Raw genomic sequence first — 21,562 nt, forward strand, 5'->3', positions numbered from 1 at the left:
AGTGAAATGCTTAACAGATAAAAGAGCAATCACTATAGGTGAAATGGAAAAATAAATACTCAATCACACCTTGTCCTTTGGTAAACACCAACCTTTTTTATCTCTATCCAAATCCGTGAAATCAAACAAGCGCAAGTTCATGCTGGAATATGGTGCAGAGATTAAAGCCCAAGCCTGGGATGATACAGAGGAGCTTTGTTCCTGGATTATTTTAGCACTTGTGTGAATGCCTGTCATTTCCAGAGATAAGTTTAAACATTCAAACATTTTGGGCATGCTCTCAGCCTCAAGCTGACAAATGTGATCTTAAAAATCTTCTCTGAGGAATGCACGCTGACAGCTTTGTGCCCTTGTCTAAAACATAGGCTACATGATTGATGGTGCTTCCTTATTGACAATGCCAGCTGGAGGATGTTTGTGTATAAGTGCGTTCTCACATATAATGTGCATTTGTTAGTACGATCAAGTTGGGATTTGTGTGTAGATGAATGAGATGTGTTACCTTTTTTCTATGTTTTTTTGGCAGTCTCTCACCAGCTTTGTGTTGGACAGATTTTAAAAGTTTGTTATGGTTATTTCTTCATCGAGAAATAAAAAACAATTTTTTTGTGTAGAGATAACATGATAGGCCTGTCTTGAAGATAAATGATTTTTAACTATTGCAAATGTTCTAATGTGTGTAACATAACAAATGATGACTTCATCTCTAAAAAGAACAACATTACAGTTAGCATACATGTCTGACAAATCACTTTTCAAGGAGAAAAATAACCATCTTTATCAGATCATCTTGATTTCTGCCATCTAAATCCATGTTTTAAAAACATTTCTGGATGAAGATTAATTTCCTTTGCAAAGCCATCAAATACATTTTTAAGCAATCGACAGTCAAGGGGAGTTACTAAGTCTTTCTGATTATTTTATAGTCAATTCAGGTTAATAAAACAAATTATGATAGTTCTGTTTCCATATTAATAAAAATTAGTTAATTTAAAAAAGCAGCCAGCTCTAGCGGTAATCCACATTTATTCAACTATTTTTAATCAATGATTATCTTCATTAGCAAAGCATAGTTTGTGAGAGTGAAGAATTTTATGTTCAAGCAGGTGGTGCTTACCATTTCTTACCACTATGCATACCTCAGACTTCTAAAACAAGTCAGTTGTGACATCACCTTAATTATACAAATAACTTTCACACCGTTGTGTGTTGTTCTGTAAAGTCACGCCCAACTGGCTGTGTGTTAGGACAACAAAATCCTGGTCAAACATTAACTCTGCACAAATATGAAATAAATTCACAATACCTTCCATTCCAATATCGGATTCAAACTCCAAGTCAAACATATTTTAGTTAAAACTATTTAAATAAGCTATTGAAACTTATCTAATAACTTCTACATATGCATTGGAAAAAGGCTAATAAAAATGGCTGAAAAGCAGTTTTGATAAATTCAATGGTATCACAGTTTGGCATCAATTTTTTGAGTGAAAACCAAGGTTCATTTTGAAAAGCTTCGAAACTGTTAAGTATATCTTTTTAAATAAATGAGAGAATTTGAAATTTCTTCAAACCATTTCACAATGCAAATCCTATTGGTAAATAAAATATTATTTGGTAAAAGAGTTTTCTATTAGATATTTTGCCTAAATCAGAATGTGTTCTTAACCTTATAGGATTGTTCCAGAAGGAATGTTAAGGTGCAGGGACCCTTTTAGCTTCTTTAGCTAGGTTTGGCTTGTTAAAACAATCAAACTAGTAGCTACTAGATATAAGTGGACTCATTGTAAAGGACTCTCTGGTCATATTTTGGCAATCAAATGGTACAAACATTCCAGGAAACACATAAACTTTGTCATATCAATGTTTAAACCCTTATCAAATCTAAGTTTGTCCTAAATTTAAGAACAACAGTCAAAAACATGTTAGATGCTGTTAGTATCATGATATTGGCGCTGGTGGCTGGCTTAATTGCCTTTTCCATTCACCTGTTTCTCTCTGCCCTGTTGCTCATCACCGCTCATCTGATCCACCTGTTTCCAGCACCTATTTATGCTGCCTGTTTTACAGCCATCAGTTCCAGGTTATTTGAGCTTAGTGTGAGAATTATATAGCGAACCCTGTGATGTTGCTTGACAGCCGGATCCTGACCTGTCCCAGTCTGTTTCTGCCTGTTTGCTTTGGTCGGACTGCTGTTTGGACTGTTAGCGACCTTGGATCTTTCTCCTTGGTACATCTGCATCTCTCTAATCTTCTGGTTTGGACCCCTGCTTCGTTACCTGCTCTGGATTTTGTTTGCTGGCTACAGGCTGCTCTGAACCATTCCTGGAACTCTCTGGGTGGCTGCCATTGTATGTTGTGGAGAAGTCATCGGACTGGGTCCCACTCCTTCCTCTAGACACGAACTGAACTTATAACCAGGTTAGTGATTCACATGCTCGTTATAGTTCCCCATCCGAGCACAGTGATCACTGTCCTGAGTGTCTGTCTCTACCGAGAATCCATCAAGCTAACGACTCGCATAATCCAGAGTTTTCAATAAAGTGTTTTACCTTGAAGCAAACCTGTTCTGTCTGTCTGAAATCTGGACCCTTTTGTCCGAGATGTAACAGTTAGCATCTGTTTGCTTGCTTTAGACAACAGCAAAACAAATAAAATAATCATAAATTATCAAAAAAAAAAATAATTTAGCTAGAAATGCTTTCTCTAACTTGTCAGACCTGAAGCCTTTGTTAAACTTTGTTTTGGAAAGCAGTGGCATCTCAAATATTCAGTAAAGCCCAGCCTGGCTAAGGCTGGGTTTTCTATGGGGTCTGTCTTCTGAGGGCCTAGCAAGGAGGCAACATGTATCCATTTGTTGTTCTCTTGGTTCATCAAGTCTGGGCCTTTTGCTTCTAAATAATTCCTGAAACTTAAAGAAAATGTTGCAAACATTCTGTTTTGCAGAAATCTGGTACTGGAAGTTCAACTTTAAGCGGTCTGGGTGAGTCTGGTCATCATTTGCTGGGGTTTTAAAAACGACCTGATAAACAAGACTGGTTCTAGTCTGTAGACTGCTCTGGTTCATCTGGAGATTATTGTAAAAGAAGGATGCTTCCTCTGTTCAAGAACATATTACAGAATCCTGAGCATCCTCTTTATGAAACGGTCGTACATCTATAGAGTACCTATGGTCTTTAGCAGATCCAGGGTAATACTAACTAATAAGTGATCATTCAAGATATCAGCCATCACCATCTACAATAACTCTTTCAAGAAATTTGGCAATCTTTATCCCTTACAGCATTTCCTGTCCCCTACTAGTATTATATTTTTGAAATTTGGAAAAAAGGTGGCACAGTTTTTTTCACTAAACACAGCTTATGTGAAAAATGTCCAAAACTGCTTTATTTAAATGCATTACGTATGGTAAACATTTGGGAATTGGATACCTTAGAAGTGTAATTTTCTGAAAAATAAACAATGCAGTTTAGCATTAATAATTTAATTGTAACTAAGAATTTTTTCCACTGTTTGCCAGAGGGAAAAAATGGTGATTCAGTTGCAGAAATGCAATTAAAAATGTCCTTTTTACTGCTTCCTTAATTGGCTTTTTGTGTTCTGCTGGATGAACATCCTTGCTGTTTGATAGCCCTGAAAACAAAACATCAGGGAGTTATCACTGCACTCTTCCTAAGAGGAAACAAGCTGTTCTCTGCATTCAGACTTAGCTCAAGTGTGTGAAGGTTATATGACCAGGCGGGGTGGGAGTGAAAGAGAGTGTGGTGACCTGGAACAGCTTCATGACTCTAGTCTAAGGGCTTTAAAAATCCACACGCCGGGGCTCTTGATTGAACCCTCCGCACGCCCCACTTGATTGAATACAAGGGAGCCCCAATGGAAAAGTGATTGTTTATTTAACAACTGTTATATGGAATACCTAGGGACAGGAAGTCCTCAAACCAGCAGAAGCTACTATTTATATTGGCCCTCATGGAAGTAAACATACTCACAGCCCCTCCTCCTCGTAGCAGACACCCTACCGTTGAGGAATGCACCCATTCACAAGCTGGTGGCCATCTTGAAAGTTTGCCTCTTGCTTCCTGTTTCCATGGTTACACTCCAATGCCATGATAAGGACTCAGAGGCTTAATCCTCTTCATCTGGCTCATTTTCTACATCGCTTCATGCCACTTGGACTGAACTGGAAAAGCCAGTTAGCCGCAACAAGCCTTGACTTTCTTTTTAGAGACTGAATCAAACACAGGAAATGGGAAGAATGTGGCTGCAAGCTAAAAACATTTAATCAAAGCTAAAGTATCTGTGTGATGACCAAAGTTATACATGGGTCTAGTGAATTTAAGGTGAAGTGATGGGCCTTAACTTTATGAACTACGAGCCTCTGCGGACAGAGGAAGGACTGGTTCAAACTACTACTTTATTCTCATTCATCTTAACCACCAAATCACAAAGACTGTATATAGAGAGAGAAATAACAAGTTTGGGAAATATTAAAATGGATTTACCACATATAGAGGTTGATGAAGTGATGAAGAAACGGATAAAAGCTGGAAATGAAATATTGTTGAAGAATTCATTCTTTTCTGTGAACATTAATATTCATTGGCTATAAACCAATAAGTCTGACAGTATCACCACAAATGTTTAGTAGATAAATGCTAGATGAAAATAACATTAAGACAACACTAAAAAATAAAAAATGAATATACTTCAGTTGTTTTTAAAGGTTATTTTTTATTTGGAACTAGAACTTAGCTAATTCTAGAAGAAACAAAGCATAAAGATGAAAGGCTTTCTCTTTGTTGTTCATTTCAAGTTGTACACCTACACCTATTAAAGATGTAGTCAAACATTTTTGACTATTTTCCTGTAAATACTGTATAAGCCCTGTAAGAATCATTTTTTTATACTATTCAAATTAGTACTTTGACAAAAATATAAAACTAAATCAAGTTAATCTATGGTAAAGAATTTTGGAGCAGTTTTAAATAATGCACCTTATTTGACGTGAACGTTGACAAGATCGTCAGACGATGTGTTGGGTCGCCGCAGAGTCAAGAGGGACTCAGATTGATCTACTGTATATGGAAAAGTTCTGGGAGACGTGTGAATAAGTGAGACATTACAGACATATGGAATTCCCAGAGAGACAACAGCGCATAATGTGATCCCGCCGTAGTGATGCAGAAAACAGATGGAGAAGACATCTTCACCCTTGACCTTTCCACATCCGTGAAAACACACAGATGTTAGTGCACACTGAAGCACAAACACATAGGGAGACACACACCTGTCTCAGTCATGAGATCTATGAACTTCTGAGGGGAAGTTTGTTTAATCTCTCCAGTAAGACGATGTCATTTTTCTCATCCACATATATTCAATTCAATTCAATTCAGTTTATTTATATAGCGCCAAATTCACAACACATGTCATCTCAAGGCACTTTACAGTTCAACCAGATCAAATTGATACAAAGTTTTCTATCTAAGGAAAACCAGTTGATTGCATTGACTCATTGACTCAAATACAATCCCCCACACTAGGCATGCTTGTAGCGACAGTGGAGAGGAAAAACTCCCTTTTAACAGGAAGAAACCTCCAGCAGAACCAGGCTCAGTGTGAGCGGCCATCTGCCGAGGCCGACTGGGGTTCAAGGAGACAGAAGCAGAGATACAAAAAGCAGCTGTAAAAGGCGGCCCCGTCCAGGAAACACACAGCCAGGCAGACGAGCTCCAAGGCAGCTCCCATGCCAGAGGACGAAGAAAGCACATCCACTCAGTCACGGTCAGAGAAACAGGACCACACTGGAAAACAGGCCGATCTCCAACATCTATAAACAAGGGTGTTGATAGAAGCAGCACAGCTGATGTTTCTTTCCAGGATGACGTCACAGCCAAACAGGAACAGACGAGGCAAAGCTACTCTGAGGAAAAGCAGAGAGAGCAGAAGGTTAGAGATTGAACTAACAGATTCTGCAGAATAGGAGAACAGAGAGAGAATGAAGCAGAATGATGAAATGGGGGTCCCTATGTCCTCCAAAAGTCTAAGCCTATAGCAGCATAACTATAGAGATAGCTCAGGATAACCTGAGCCACTCTAACTATAAGCTTTATCAAAAAGGAAAGTTTTAAGCCTAGCCTTAAAAGTAGACAGGGTGTCTGCCTCACGGACTAAAACTGGTAGTTGGTTCCACAGGAGAGGAGCCTGATAACTAAAAGATCTGCCTCCCATTCTACTTTTAGAAATTCTAGGAACCACTAGTAAACCTGCAGATTGAGAGCGAAGTGCTCTGTTAGGAACATAAGGAACAATCAGATCTCTGATATAAGATGGAGCTTGGCCATTTAAGGCTTTATATGTGAGAAGGAGGATTTTAAATTCTATTCTTGATTTAACAGGAAGCCAATGAAGAGAAGCCAGGATAGGCGAGATATGATCTCTCTTTTTAATTTTCATTAGAACTCTGGCTGCAGCATTTTGGATCAGCTGAAGGCTTTTAACTACAGTTTGTGGACTTCCTGATAGTAAAGAATTACAATAGTCCAGCCTTGAAGTAACAAATGCATGGACTAGTTTCTCAGCATCACCCCTGGACAGGATATTTCTAATTTTTGCAATGTTCCTCAGATGAAAGAAGGAAATTCTAGAAACCTCCTTGATATGGGACCTAAATGACAGGTCCTGATCAAAAACAACACCAAGATTTTTTACTTTATTATCTGAAATCAGTTTAATCCCATCCAAATGAAGTGACTGGCTAATCAGTTTCTTTTTCAGAGACTCTGGTCCAAAGACTATAACTTCTGTTTTGTCTGCATTCAGAAGCAGAAAGTTAAGAGTCATCCAGGTTTTTATGTCTTCAAGACATGCCTGTAATCTATGTAATGGGTTAGCTTCATCTGGATTTATAGACAGATATAGCTGGGTATCATCAGCATAACAGTGGAAATTAATCCCATGCTGTCTAATAATTCTACCAATTGGGAGCATGTATAAAGTAAAGAGAATTGGTCCTAGCACTGATCCCTGTGGTACTCCACAGGTAACCTTTGAGCGTGTTGAAGATCTATCATTAACATGAACAAACTGAATTCGATCAGATAGATAAGATTTAAACCAGTCTAGTGCTGTTCCTTTAATTCCAACAAAATATTCAAGTCTTTCTAAAAGAATATTATGGTCAACTGTATCAAATGCAGCACTAAGATCCAACAGGACGAGCACAGATACAAGTCCATTATCTGAGGCCATGAGAATATCATTAGTGACTTTCACCAGAGCTGTTTCAGTGCTATGATGAGCTCTAAAGCCAGACTGAAACTCTTCAAAAAGTTCATTATGGTGGAAGTGATCGCAAACTTGTTTGGCAACTACTTTCTCAAGAATTTTGGATAAGAAAGGAAGATTGGATATAGGTCTATAATTGACCAAGTCATCTGGGTCAAGAGACGGTTTCTTAAGCAGAGGTTTAATTACAGCAACCTTAAAAGCTTTAGGTACATATCCCTGTAACAGAGATAGATTAATCACATCTAAAATGGAGGAGGAGATCAAAGGGAATACCTCCTTAAATAACCTGGTTGGAACTGGATCTAACATACAAGTTGAAGGCTTAGATGAAGACAATAATTTTGCTAATTCAGAGAGTTCAACTGGATCAAAGCAGTCTAAACCCAGTTCAGATTCCATGACTACCTCAGGTACAATCGCGGATAGAGGAGTGCTTATGATCTTATTTTTAATAAGATCAATTTTATTTATAAAGAATCCCATAAAGTCATTGCTGCTAAGAGCAGGTGGAATGGACGGTTCAACAGAGCTATGGCTCTGGGTGAGTTTGGCAACTGTATTAAAAAGAAATCTAGGATTATTCTTATTCTCCTCTATTAATGAGGAGAAGTATGCTGCTCTTGCTTTACAAAGGGTCCTCTTATACAGCAGTAAACCATTTTTCCAGACTAGGAAGGACTCTCGCAGGCCTGTGGGGCGATATTTTCTCTCCAGTTTCCTAGCATTTTGCTTCAAAGTACGCAGCTCTGCATTAAACCAAGGAGCAAGCTTTCTATTTTTAACGGTTTTCATTTTCAAAGGAGCTGCGTTGTCTAAGGCAATACGCAGAGAACTAGCAACCCCATCAACAAAATCATCAACCTGTGAAGGGGAATAAGCTAAACTTTTGCACTCTGCAGCACTGCTCAGTGACACAGAGGAGAGAGAAAGTGAAGCAGATTCTTTAAAATTTATAACTGCACTATCTGATAAAGATCTACTAAAATTGAACCTTCTTTTGGGGGAGGAGAACTCTGTTAAAGTAATCCTGAAGGTTATTAGAAAGTGGTCAGAGAGGACAGGGTTGTGAGGAAATACTGTTATTTCTTCACATTCTATGCCGTATGTCAGCACAAGATCCAAAGTATGAAGATGAGAATGCGTGGGACTATTCACATTTTGAACAAAGCCAATAGTGTCTAAGATAGCATTAAAGGCTGCTCTTAAGCTATCGCCTTCAATGTCAGCATGGATGTTAAAATCTCCCACTATGATGACCCTGTCAGTATTTAATACCAAATCAGAAAGGAACTCTGAAAACTCATCTAAAAATTCAGAGTAAGGACCTGGTGGACGATACAAAGTTACAAAAAGAAGAGGTTTTCTTGCCTTGAAATTTGGATCAGGGAAATTAAGGGTTAAATGTTCAAAAGAGTTGTAGGTATTAACTGTTTTGGGAGTAATCAGTAAGTCAGACTGGAAGATTGTTGCTACTCCTCCTCCTCGCCCAGAACTTCTGGGGATGTGAAAATTTAAATAGCTTGAAGGAGTTGCCTCATTTATGCTCACATAATCCTCTTGCTGCAGCCAGGTTTCTGTAAGGCAAAACAAGTCAATGTGATTATCACAAATCAAGTCATTAACTAGTAGACTTTTAGAGGAAAGCGATCTTATGTTAAACAGACCGCATTTAATTGTTTTAACTTTTTCCCCAATTTGAGTTATTTTGATTTTAATTAGATTATCATGATTTACTCCTTTGGGAATCTTTGCTAATTTATTAGATTTTGGTCGTGGGCAAGACACTGTCTGGATGGAGTAAAGAGTGGGTAACAGTAGAGAAGCTGCAGAGATGTGTGTTAAACTACAACTCTGCTTCCTGGTCTGCACCCTGGGTGGTCAGGGTTTTGGAGGACTAATAAATGTGGCCAGATTCCTAGAAAGAAGAGCTGCACCATCCAAAGTGGGATGGATGCCGTCTCTCCGAATCAGACCAGGCTTTCCCCAAAAGGATTGCCAATTATTAATGTAGCCCACGTTGTTTTCAGGGCACCACCTAGACAACCAGCGGTTGAATGACGACATGCGGCTAAACATGTCATCACTGGTCAGATCAGGGAGGGGACCAGAGAAAATTACGGAGTCCGACATTTTTTTGGCAAACTTACACACCGAAGCAACACTAATTTTAGTGACCTCCGATCGGCGTAACCGGGTGTCATTACCACCAGCGTGAATAACAATCTTACTGTATTTAACCTTATCCTTAGCCAGTAGTTTCAGGTAGGATTTGATGTCGCCCGTTCTGGCCCCCGGCAAACATTTGACTATGGTCCCTGGTGTCTCTAATGCCACGTTTCTGACTATGGAGCTGCCAATCACCAGAGTGGGCTTCTCAGTGGGTGTGTCACTGAGTGGGGAAAACCGGTTAGAAACGTGAACGGGTTGGTGGTGACCAGTGGGCAGAGATCCACGACTACGCTTTCTGCGTACAGTTACCCAATCGCCTGGCTGCTCAGGCACTTTTGGAGGACAGCTACGTGGGGGGCCTACTTTAACTCCTGGATGTTCAACAGCCTGAAGCCTGGATTCTAACTCTGACACCCTCGCCTCCAAAGCTACAAAAATACTACACTTATTACACATCCCATTATCACTAAAGGAGGCAGAGGAATAACTGAACATCTGACACAGAGAGCAGGAGAGAGGAGAGGAAGAAGGAAGAGTTGGAAAAGAGTCAAGGGAGGGAGAGAGAGAAGCCATAGCAATGCTAAGCTAGCGCTAGCCTAGGCTAGCTACTTCTTGCTATTAGAAATAAAACCGTGTGAAACTGACAAGTGCTCAGTAGAAAAGTGCAGCAGAAGGTGCTATGTTTTAAAGTAGTCAGTTAGAGTTACTTAGATACAGAGATATCACAGAGAAAATAACTTAACTTCAGATGGAGATCCTCTGAACAGCTGCACACTCAGTTAATCCAAACAGGAAGTGAACAGGTCCAAACACATGTTTCCTCACCTGAGCAAAGTTTTATTTCTTATTGAAAGATATACATAGTCCTCCTCGCATGTGCTCCCAGTGAAGACGTCTATAAAGCTCTAAAATAAATCAACCAGTTATTTCTCTGAACAGGTCTTAAATCGTACAAACATTTCATGTACCACAATTATTGACATACATGCAGGTGATTTAAATGCATAGGAGAGGATTCTCAAAAATCTGTATATTATCCATTCATCTTTCTTCACTCTTGTAGTATTCTCTTTAGTTGGCATAAGTTTAGGGTTAGGGTTAGGATTTTGTATCTGCTGAAACTTTTAGTCTTAGTTTCAATTAACGTTTACTGATGACAGTAATTGATTTTTCTGGAAGATGTCACAAGATTTCTGTCTAGAGTATCCTTATACTGCAATATACTTTAACTAGGTTCCCAAATCAGACAGGATTTTTGCACATGCTAGAAAAGCTACTGGAGTGAATGTCGCAACTCTCAGAATCCATATAGACCATATATCTTTATAACTGCTACAAATAGATGCAACTACTAAAATACAACCTAGATGGGCCAATAACCACAAAGAAAAATCATATTATATGTTATGGATATATTCTGTCTGTACTGTAAAGATTCAGACCCCTTGTAATGCCTAAAAAAGCAACAAACAAATTGAACTTATTTCTGATTAATTCAGTCCATAATTTTGCCATGTGGGAGCTCCACTGTCAGGTGGACGACTAAACTTTAAATATAGGCTGAAAAAACACTAAGGCGAGTAAAAGACTACACACCAAAAAATAGTTTACTCTGTTTTAATGCAGTTGAAGATATCGTTAAACTGACATCAGTCTACCACAGGATTTTAACTACACTGACATGCATGGCATGTCTGGTCTGATTACTCATTCCGCTCATCTGTTTATCACCTCCCAGTTCTCATAACTGCTCATCTGATCCACCTGCTTCAGTCTCTATTTAACCAGCCCTCAGACCAGTCATCAGTGCCAGATTTTTTTTCAAGCCTTTGGTGAGGTGTTTTTGAGCATTCCTGTGTTACTGATTGCCTGATCCTTACCCGTTCTGCCTCTCGACCTCTGAGCCTGCTTGTCCCCGTTCTTATATTTTTGTCTGACCTGTCTATGCACTCCTGCCGGATAAATGCATGTCTTGGACCCAAACCTGGAACTGCTTCCTACTCTGTTCTGGTTTCCCCTCGGCATCTCTTTGGATCTCTGATCTCCTGGCTCTGATTACCAAGCACGTCACAGACATCGTCTTTGGCTTTGCCACCTTGATTATCCTGCCTTCCTTTGTCTGCTTGGTTCTGATCTCCGGCCTGTCCTCCGACCAACGAGACATCAGTGCCTGGGACTTTCCTGGACGGCGCCCGCAGCGTAGTGTTGGCAGCCAACCGGCTGGAAGCAACCTCACCATCTGGGCCGGACTGAACCATAAGACCAGGTTAGTTACTTAAACGTTCATTATCATCTCTGCCTTAGACACTGATGCTGGATCCTATTGTTCTGAGCTTGACATGGCAGACAGAACAACCACTCCAGTTCTGTCCTGCTAAAGCACAGGTTTCAGGTAAAGTCGGGGAAAACATATTAAACTGTACAAAGTTATGTTTTAAATAATAAGACAGGAAAGGCTTAAGTGTTGCTATGGATATTTATTGACACCGCCATGCCACTCTTTCCTACTGCTATTTAACAGTAAACTTAAAAAGCTGTTTATTTTAACCTCCCCGAATCTGTGGTGGAGGCTAGATAGAGTCCTTGCCCTCCCATGTTTGTGATACATTTTATAAACGTTGGCCTGTTTGTTGTTAAGGGCAGGTTTAAATAAGCAGTAGTTTTATAGTATATTCTAACATCTTTCCATTAACAAAAAACAAAGGGCATTTGTGTCACATGAAATTAACTCCACAGAGATACAAGGTTTCATTGATTCCTGTATATATGGCTCAATTTCATCAAGTTAAGCAAGAATTGCTTTAGTTAGATTTATCAGGGTTAGGGTTGCAAATAACCCTCTTGAATTAAAAGAGAATAATTATCTCTAAGCATTAGCTTATTTTCCCCTCGTAAACCATACACTGAAATTAAAGGCATGTTTTCCACAGTTTTTATTGTGAGATTATGCCGATGTAAAAGATCAATTTATTTCAAGACTTTTCACACATCTTTATGTAGGGAAGCAATCATTGTAGAAAGGGTCTGATAATTCAATTTATTTCATGATAAAGGTCTATTTTCTTCATAATATTATTTAACTACTTTTTTGTAATCAATAGGGTCTGAGACCACAAGAGTTCAGCTTTAGTATAGAGTAATCTATTAACTCTGGATGGCTCAGAAAGAAGGCTTTTGTGTCTTATCTGAAAGTATCTTTTAATAGCATGAAGGAGTCAAACATCACGCAGGCCCCTGCTGTCAGAGTCAACAGACGGAGCTCTGCTTCACAGGTCATAAACACTCTGGTGACAGTGGTCAGAGGCTTATTATCCTTACACCCAAGGACAACAAAATGAATGTCCCAACTTCAAACAATTACAGCTGGCAGGGCACAGATCCCTTGTTAGCGTCACTCTTCAATGAGGCTCTCAGGTGGAGAAAGTCTGTATTTTAGTGTAAACGGCTTGTGTCTCCCAAACAGACGTCAAGATATAATCTCATATTGGCTCAATGTGTTGCAATCTGTTTGATCAGGATGGAGGAGATGTTGGAAACAAGGCCCGTATCAGTTAAATGTAGGCCAGGGGTCAGTGCAGCTTTGTGTGCTGAACTTTTCTGCTGCTATCAGAAGCTGCTGTGGCTCAGTGCTCCGGATAAGTGAGCACATACCCCAGGGGGCCAGAGACAGCCGGACTCTGAGGGGATGAGAAATGTCTGCGCTGTCAGCTCTGGTTCCCAGCATGGCCTTTCTCCCCTCCTGCCCCCACCGAGCTTCTCCGTTGGCCCTTTGTGTGCAGACCGTGCTCCCTGTGGACTCTTCACTCTCTATGGCCTTTCAAATGCGACTGTGTCCAATCACCTTTCACTCCTTCCTCCTCTGGATCTGAAGCCTCTGTCTCCATCTCCAATCAGCTTCTGACCCCGTAGAACGAGAGATATTAGAGAGCTGAATACCTGCTTAAAGAAAAATTACTCTCTGGTATTGTTGAGGAATCTGGGAGGCAGGGGGTCTAGCTCATACAGAAAAAAACTTACCTTAGAGAACATTAATAATAGTTAATATCATTCATTAATATCACAAGGTTTTATCCCTGTATGATATGGAATGTATGAAATGGCTTTAATGTGAACCGCTGGGTCTCCACCCACTGTCCTGAATGTTTAAATGTGTCTCTGCTCTGGTGCACCTCAATCAAATCTTTACATTGCCTCCTCAGTAGCCATCAAGGGTTACAGAGGGATGTTAATCGCAAATTTATCTATGTAAGGTGTGTCCCAAACAAATGCACCATCATCAGTTTAGATGACTACAGGCCCATCTCCCTGAAGGTTAGTGTCTTGAAACCCTATAAGCAAAGGACATCGAAGGCTCCCTGGCCCCCTCAAACTGTACCACCTTAAATATCTAGAAAGGAATTCCAGGATTACATTTGTGTACTTCAGCTTTGCTTGTAACAACATCAACACAGACTTCACTAGAAGCTCAGCCAGCTCGTGGTGTAGGCCTCTACCTGTCAGTGGCTCACCAGCTCTCTATCTGAGCAGCATCAGCAGCAAGTGAGACTGAGATGCCAATTCTTTCTCACAAGTTCCCCCCAAGGTTGTGGGTTATTTGTGCTTCCTCAAAACTGCTATTTCCTCTGACCTTTGTTGCTCTCAAACGTACTGTAGACACTGTTCAAATAGTGGAACTGTACTTCCTGCAGCAATTCAAGAAGTACAACCTTTCTCAGGAACTTCTTGTCATCTTTTATACAAAGCATGACATGTCTAACTAAGAATAGGTTTGCAGAGGAATCACCAAGGCTAACCTTCCCTGCATCCAGGATTAGGACCAGTAGAATCTCTGCAGATCCCACACATCCTGAACATAAACTGTTCAGACCAGGGGTCTCAAAATCAAATCCTTAAGGGCCGGTATCCTGAAACTTTTAGATGTCCTAAACACCTGAATTAAAAGGCTAAACTAGTTCACTAGCAGTAGTCCAGCTCTACTAATAAGCTCATACTGGATTCAGATGTGTCCAACCAGAGACACATGTAAAAGTTGAAGGATGCTGGCCCTCAAGGATTTGAGTTAGAGACCCCTGGTTTAGACCTTTACCTTCAGGTTGGTGTTAAAGATCATTATAAAAATGAAAAAACAGCCACCTCAGAGACATTCTCCTACCCCATCCTGTTAATCTGAGGAACCTCTAACAGTTAGAGTGAACGTCTATACCATTCCTGTCTGTTAAAGGAATAGTACACCCAAAACATGATTAGCCTTCATTTTCTACTCACCCCCATGCTGAACAACACTCTGGAGTACTTTTTTGATATCTCAAATGCATCTGGAGATCTGGGAGGCTGCTTGCTGTCTGCTGACATTCAAATAATGGAGGTCTATGGTGCCCGAGACAGAAAGGTCCATAAAAGTCCACAAAAAACTTGTCAATATTCCTCCATACTGCTCGTCCAATGTATTCCAAGTGTCCTGAGTGGGTAGCATCCAAAATTTACTCGAAACGAAGTCATTTAGAATGTTTTTAGAGCATAAACAGTAGTGTATAGGATTTCCTGAAAGCGCGCACATGTGCGTTCACAACGCTACGGAAGCCGGCAGACCAAACCAGATGAAAGTGCGCATTCAGCGTCTGCTCTGCCAATAATGCAAGCGTAGAAGAAGAAATGTGCTGTTTACCTGTGCAAAGAAAGAAACAACGAAAGAAAAATGTCTGAGGACTTCAGTGTTGAGGAAGAGCATGAGTTCTTTGCTGAGCTGAATGCGCTGGTTTGGTCTGCCGGCTTCCGTAGCGTCGTGAATGCGCATGTGCGCGCTTTCAGGAAGTCCTATACACTACTGTTTATGCTCTAAAAACATTCTAAATGACTTCGTTTTGAGTAAATTCTGGATGCTACCCACTCAGGACACTTGGAATACATTGGACGAGCAGTATGGAGGAATATTGACGCGTTTTTTGTGGACTTTTATGGACCTTTCTGCCTCGGGCACCATAGACCTCCATTATTTGAATGTCAGCAGACAGCAAGAAGCCTCCCAGATCTCCAGATGCATTTGAGATATCAAAAAAGTACTCCAGAGTGTTGTTCAGCATGGGGGTGAGTAGAAAATGAAGGCTAATCATGTTTTGGGTGTACTATTCCTTTAAGCTTAGAATTCTGTTGTTTTTGCTTTTTTTTATTGGATCATTCTTATTTCCTTTTTACACATTTGAAATTAAGCTGTCCAAAGTTGAATTCCTTGTTTGTTTTAAGCTCATTCTGATGCTGAGTCAGTCCAACCTCTGGAGGACTTCCTGACACCTTGCAGGAGCCTCATTTTTTCAGATGGTGAGCTGCACCTGCTGCCTGCAGCAGGGTGGGCCCACTGCTGTCACCAAGCCAACACTGGAACACATAAGTACTTCTTCAGGGCTGATTATGCTGTTTATTCATGCCCATACACAAAACAGATGACTGTTTGATTCCGACTGCTGGTCTGCATTTCTGAGCAGGCGTTTCTCCAAGTCGGAGGAACTGTTTGCAGAACATTCAGGCTGTCTATGCAGCAGAAGACTAAAAAATAAACTTTTTTTTTTTTTAGTTTTTTTTTTTAGCAGTTTTCTAATAGAAACAGAATATACCACATTCAATAAAAATTACAACCACCTTTAATTCAGTCTTTGTTGCACAAATCGTTATTTTAATTTTAGTTTTATATAATATTCTCCAGGCTTTATAAAGGTTTTGTAATGCTTTGGAATTTGACTCTCTCTGAGGCTAAATCAAACCGATGTCCTGTTTTAACAGCAGATAGATTTGGAGATAACACAATATAAAAGGTTTTTAGTTTTGTTTCTTTAAATCATCAAAAGCAAACCATGCTTATATGTTCCTGTTTAAGGGCTGGACTCAATCTGAGGACTAAAAAACTCCAAAAAGCTTAGAAAACTATCAATTCAAACATCTTAGATGTTTCAATTGAAGTTTACTGGAAAATATTTTTTTAATTCTTGACCACATAATCTCGAATAAATGTTTTCAATTTCAAAAAGAGTTTTTACTAAAGGTATTTTTATTCTTATAGGACTTTGAAGCCAAATATAAAAACTGCTTTCCTCTCAATATTTGATTACTTATCTTTATTTGAAAGTTGTTGTTATAGTAGGTTTGTAAAATATTTATATATATATTTTTTTATTATTATTTTTTATTTTTTTTAGGAAGCAAATGAATTGTAAATAAAATCAACTTTGCCAAATATCTTCTTATTGTGGAATGAAAATTATATTGTTTTCTTCAGAAAAATTTTAAAAAGACCCACAGAAGAATATTTTCTAACCAAAAATAAACAAATACAGCAAAACAACAATATATTAGATCATCTATAAGCAGAATAAAAACAGAAACATCAACTTTTGCTTTTAAATTGTTTGTATACATGGAAAAAAAAATGAAATTAGAAAAAAACAAATTTTTACTTTTTTTTTTCTATTTTTCCCCTAGATATGAACAGTTTGTACTTGAATGTTGACTTTTTGTGTGGATTTCTTTGTTTGATAATCATTTTGATTGATCTTTTTTTTTTTTTTAAGATTCCTAGGCTTTTCCTTAACGATGTCCACACGTGTGCTCAGAGGGGGGAAGGAGGAAGTTAGTTTCTCGTTAGATTGTAAAACTTGTTAATGCACAGCTCCCTGCTCCCTCCCTCCCCTCTCCTAGGAGCCGTGCAGAGCTGCGGGGCTGGGACATTCCTGCTTTTAACGAGCACCCCGGCCACTGCCATGATTTGCTGAGCAACTCGACACTGACTGCCTTCAAAGATGCGTGTGTGGACGAGGCAGTAGAGCAGTAGAGCTGGAGGAGGCGCAGTAACGGGACAGAAACAACCGGGATCGGACTCAAACTTGAGTCCAGACAGAAAGGGAAGTTGGCGCACCTTGTCCCCCTGAAAGCCTGCGCTCAAGACCTAAAACTTTCCACCTCCGAGGGTCTTCATGTTCCTGCCGTCATTTCGCACTTTGAGCCCGTTTCTAATGGAGGGCCCCGCACTGATCTGGGATCAGAATAATGCTTTTTGCTGCTGCTGAGGGACCCGAAGCGTCGCAGCTTTCGCCCTCCTGGCAGAGAGGTAAGGGAGGCGGAGAGGAGCCAGAGGAAAGGCTCGGTGTGCGCACCGGAGCCAGCTGAGTGTGAGTGGGAATAACAAAAGAAAGGTGACGCTAAAAGGAGCAGTGATTGCGCTGTTTGGTTAACTCTGGTGCGCGGGGGCGCTCCTCCTTGGTGCGCGCTATAGACTCTACCTCTGAATGCATGCTTTATGCTCTGAGCTAATACTGCCTTTTATTTGCCTAATGGAAAGTTGTGCAAGAAGTTTGAAGAAATTACAACCCTACACTGTAAACATAAAAAAAAACCCAATGTTGATTGGTTTTTCTAACTAATCACACACATCTTAAAAAGTTTGGATCAGAAATACGCACCGATCATACCTTGATAAACACAATTTTAATGGAATTCATGACAGATGTATAATCTCCAACATGTATGGATTTAGTTTTGCACAAAAACATAAGCTGGATGAAAACACATGTTAAATATAGCTGAGGTTTGAAGTATTTATATAAATTTGTATGGGATAGTGCAACTAACATGATGATGGCGTTAGTTAGGATAGAGTGATTAGATTTGATTGTCAATTACTGAGGCTCTCTCCTGAGGTAGTCCGCTTGCAACTTACTGTTTTTAATCACTTTCTAAGAAGACTGTTTAGTGTTCCTTCATGACCCACTCTAAATGAGATTTTTTTTTAAACCAGCTAAATATTTCTAAACAGATTTTCTTTAATTTGCACCAAAATAAGTGTGTAGCCAGCTGACTGACAGTGCACAGCAACAACTGCAGAAGGGTGGAGTATTTTTCTACACTCCTTATAGACAGGAGGATTCCTCACCATCTCTGGCATCTCAGTATGGCAACTTGAAGCGATATAAGGAAAAAGTTAAACCCCTTTAAAACTGTCTTTTAAAACCTATTAATTTAATGTAGTATCTGCCTGATACTGGAATTACCTTATTGAAGATATGATGGCTAATGATTTTGTTTTGCTTAGATAAATTCGGAAAAGTTTCAATTGGAATATCTGTGGGTAGTTCCAGGAGAAAGTGCAGAGCTGCTGTCCCTGGGATCACTGAAGCAAAAACAAAGGCTTAAATATTTGTTCGGTAAACAAGTCCTTGTAGTCCTGGAGATTCACCCAACACCCCAATTAAAAAACAGATCCCTGCAGGTTGGCTTACTTTCTGGTAAGATGAAAGGGTACTGTTTAAAAAAGACAAATATGTTCTCCCTGAACACATTAGTGTTACCTTTCACATGGGTCACATTCGCATAGAAACCTGTCGGCATAAACTACCAATCATGCAGCGAGCATCGTTTTTATTTTTAATGCAGAGACAGAAATCTTTTATATTGTTTCAGGTCAATATTTTGTATCATATAAGGCGTTTTGACAGGTGCAGAATCCAAGTAAAGTGGCATTCAGCTGTTTGGAAGGTGTTATTTGCTGAGCAGGAATGTATACTTGAGGAAATCGGAGGAAAACAAAGCACACAAAAAAAATAAAAACTGACTTAAATCTTAAAATTTTACACTGAGAAAAAGATTTTGATATTTTAGCTTGGTCCAGATGTAAATCCCCTGATTTAAATGAAAGATGAATTAAAATTTCTAGAGGACTTCCAGGATTCCAAGTTTAAAAGTAAGGCTTTTAAAGCCCTTCATTCACTTCCACTGTCTCCTGTTCCCACTTATTACCCTACACATTGATTTTGTTCCCATACTGCTGGTGTTTGGGAGAATTTCCCTGCAGGATAGACACTTCAAGAAGTGATCAGTGGTGAACAAAGTCTGGAACCCCTCTCTCTCTCTCCTGGACATGCAGTCAGTGGGACGCACATGGCTGCTCTCAGATAAAAACCCTCCCAAAGTTCAAACACTGGCACATGCATTGTTATCGTCGGGTGGGTGACAAGAAGACACTTCCGACGGTTTTCAGATCCTTTCATTGCCTCCTAATGTTGCCTTTGACCAACGCTGAGGTGCTGGTACTTTGGGCTCACGTTCTAGTTCTTCTGTTTTTACTGTAGTTTGATTTTCAGTCCCTCAGCTTCAGTCTGAAGTTGATTGACTTGATAATTTTGTTGAATTATTTATCTTTTTTTTGCATCAGTTTCTTTCTATTGTTGTTGAGAAAAAAAAAAATATATATTTTTTTTATGAGAGCTTGTCAACAAATTATGATAGTTTTTATATATAACCTCCGCAGCTATACTTTTAAGTGCTGTGTTTCATTGCTTTTTAAGGTTAAAACTTTAAAAAAGCTTAGCGACATTACATTTAATCATAACATGAATGTATCAAAAAGCACAAATTCATCAATTTATCATAACAGTAGCTGGCTTATTTAAAAACCAGCAGTCCAGCCACTAGAGTATTTTTCTTTTTTAGCATAAGTGACCACATTGTTTCCTCTATAGTGTGTCTGTTTTGGTGATTCTGAGTGAATGAGCTGTCAGAAAAAAGTTTTTAAGCGTGTAATTTCTTTTTTTTTTTTTTTTTCCGGGGAAATTAATAAACCATTAGTGGCCCTGGCCCTTATCAGACCGACCCACACAAAGAACAACCGCGCCATTAAGAGGGCTTGAATAATCTTTGAGCTATTAGGGCGCTTGTTAATGATAAACATATGTTGCTGTAGGAAAACTATGTTAAGTGGGCAATTTAAATGTAAGCATGTGTAATGATAGCAGCCGCTGCTCTCATAATGGCTCTCTTGATTTTTCCTTTTTTTTTTTTTTTTTGCAATGCGACGTTGTTTTCACACAGCCACATGCACACCAGCAACGACAAATGATGGCTGAACACTAACAGCTGAGTGTGGCTTTCATTAAAAGTAAAAAAAAAAAACAGAAAGTGAGCTCATGTGTGACTTATAATGTAGTTCTGGCTTCAAAATGAGATCACCTTTTAGGTTGCTATATTTCATTTAGTTTGATGATTGAAAGCCAAATTTTATTTTCTTAGAAATTGTAAGATATAAATTTTTCAAAGTAAAAAACTTGCTTTCTTTCCTTTTGATCGATCAGTTAGACCTGGTTAAGGTGGAAAAAGGTGTGTCTATAAGCCAGCAAGTAGATCCATGCTCTGTGGATATATCAATAAGACCTCAGGCTTATGGGACCAGATAAGACAATAATCATGTTTGGAAATTTCACTGTTTTGGTTTAATTTAATGGAGAACTTCACATAACCTATTGTTTTTATACATTTTAGCACAGGTTTTTAAATTTCCTTTTTTTAAATTCTCCTTTTTCTGTTTTCCCAAATGAGGATGTAATTAATCTGAAACTATTATAAAGTTATTTTAGCTTTTGATCAAGACACCATCAAATGCAAACCAGGTTAAATTAAAGCTATAGAATAATCTCTTATTTTTTAAACTACTAAGAATGTGCGCTGTCAGTCTGAATCTCACAAGAACTATTTGAATTTGAATTTTTTTTAAGCATCTTAAATAGTGCTGCTCAAAATTTTTTTAGATTGTAAGGGTATTTTTCTAATATTTATGCAACACAGTCTCACCTATATTGCCAACAAAAAGTCTTTATAAGCCAACTCTGTCAACACAATGTGGTTCCACCTTTCTTAGTCTAAGGAGAGATATATAAAAAAAAACGATGGGCTAACTCGCCAATAGAAGGATGATTTAATTGAAGTTTGTATTCAACTTTGAGTATTTTAAATTTCAAACTTCAGTTGATTAGTTCTGTTGATTAAATCTAAACTAATGAGAAACTTTAAACATGATCAAGAATTTGCATCATAAATACTAACAGCTAATTTCTGTATATAATATATATATGTTTTGTCTTTTAAAGTGTATTTAGCAAACATTTTCTTTCTAAATAGTGCCAGGTATACTGAACTGTACAGAAATGCTGTTACAGCAGTCTTATTATTTAATTCAAATACACGTCAATGACCCTGATAGGAGTTTAGATAAAATAAATATATATATATATATATATATATTCTCACATGGACCATAAACTTTTTTGTTTTTCACACCTGTTGT

At 38.9% G+C, this 21,562-nt stretch overlaps 1 protein-coding gene across 5 annotated transcripts in view; it reads left to right on the plus strand.

Moving 5' to 3' along the window:
- Positions 1–17,170: 17,170 nt before the first annotated feature.
- Positions 17,171–21,562, plus strand: part of cdon (cell adhesion associated, oncogene regulated) — a 53,904-nt gene continuing 49,512 nt past the window's right edge. For 4 of the 5 annotated variants that reach the window (XM_038289940.1, XM_038289939.1, XM_038289942.1 and 1 more), the window contains exon 1: positions 17,171–17,557. The gene's annotated coding sequence lies outside the window, so the exon portion shown is untranslated. The remainder of the gene's footprint in view (positions 17,558–21,562) is intronic. The other variant, XM_038289943.1, reaches the window with a different exon arrangement.

The sequence above is a fragment of the Cyprinodon tularosa genome, unplaced genomic scaffold (assembly GCF_016077235.1).
Source record: "Cyprinodon tularosa strain WSP-4 unplaced genomic scaffold, ASM1607723v1 ctg274, whole genome shotgun sequence".
NCBI lineage: Eukaryota > Metazoa > Chordata > Actinopteri > Cyprinodontiformes > Cyprinodontidae > Cyprinodon > Cyprinodon tularosa.